This window comes from Condylura cristata, unplaced genomic scaffold (assembly GCF_000260355.1).
Source record: "Condylura cristata isolate star-nosed mole 26May11 unplaced genomic scaffold, ConCri1.0 scaffold00013, whole genome shotgun sequence".
NCBI lineage: Eukaryota > Metazoa > Chordata > Mammalia > Eulipotyphla > Talpidae > Condylura > Condylura cristata.
Genome location: NW_004567114.1, coordinates 2,643,828 through 2,644,857, shown reverse-complemented (window position 1 = coordinate 2,644,857; position 1,030 = coordinate 2,643,828). Strand labels below are relative to the sequence as shown.

Sequence of the window (1,030 nt, the reverse complement as noted above, 5' to 3'; positions counted from 1 at the left end):
GCGTGGGCAGCCGGTGATGGCTGCAGCTGCCGGGACCCCCTCGCGGCGGCCGGGCGCGGAGTTGGGGCACCGAGCTCGACTGCACCCGGGAGTCCCCTGCTCTTTTGTGTGTCTCCCTTTGTGGAACTGCTGTTCCTTTAAAAAATGCAAATGTGGCAGGAAGGTGAACCGCTGCAGGTCCGCCCGGGCTGCAGGCAGGTCCCGCTGCGGCAGGGCCGCCCGCTCTGGGGCTGGCCGTGGGGACGTGCCCGCGGGTCTTTGCTGCCAGGGTCCTTCGGCCCCGGGGGGCTTCTCAGCTGCCGCGATTGTTCCCGCTCCAAGTGAGAGTCTTTTGTGCACCCCGCTCCTCCGTCTCTACTCCAGGGCCGTCTCGGGGTGTGGAGGTGGGAAGGGCTGCTCAGAGTGTCACAGAGACAGTTTCTAAGAAATGAGCATGAAGGAGGCGGGGCGGGAGGTGCGGCCTCCCCCGCGCGGGGCCCTCGGTGGAGCACGAGGAGGGGCGCTGTGCCCCGACCTCTGACGGCCGGCCAGTCCCCAGCAGGGCCGTGCGGGGCCGGGGTCATGCCTCCTGCGGGCCGGTCGTGCCCGGGCCCCGGCTCCGCAGGCCTGTTTTGTGCCCTCGAAATCTTGCCGCACTGGACGCCGACATGGCAATGAACAGCCGCCTCGTTGCCCGTGGGGGAAACGGGAGGCCTCCAGAATCGGGAGCAGACGGGGGCCCCAGGCCTCCACAGGAGAAGGGGGTTGCCAGGTTGCCCCGTTCGTTGACTTGGGGCTTGAGCCGGGAAGTTGGCGTGTTGGAGAGTCTCTGCGTGTTTCTGAGGGGCCGAGCCAGCGAAGAGGACGCTTCCCGGAGCCCGCACGCGCCGCGGCCTGGAGACCTCGCTCCCGTCCTGTGTGACCTCGCTCCCTCGGCGCGCCCAGGACCGTCGCGCCGCAGGCTGGGTCCCAAGGGTGTGGTCCCACGGTCAGACTGGGCTGAGCTGGGCCCGGGGAGAGCGCGCAGACCCTCAGGAGGGCGCGGGCGGCG

At 69.8% G+C, this 1,030-nt stretch overlaps 1 protein-coding gene across 1 annotated transcript in view; it reads left to right on the top strand.

Moving 5' to 3' along the window:
- EVL (Enah/Vasp-like) overlaps positions 1-1,030 on the top strand; it is a 55,309-nt gene that overhangs the window by 710 nt on the left and 53,569 nt on the right. The window lies entirely within an intron of this gene.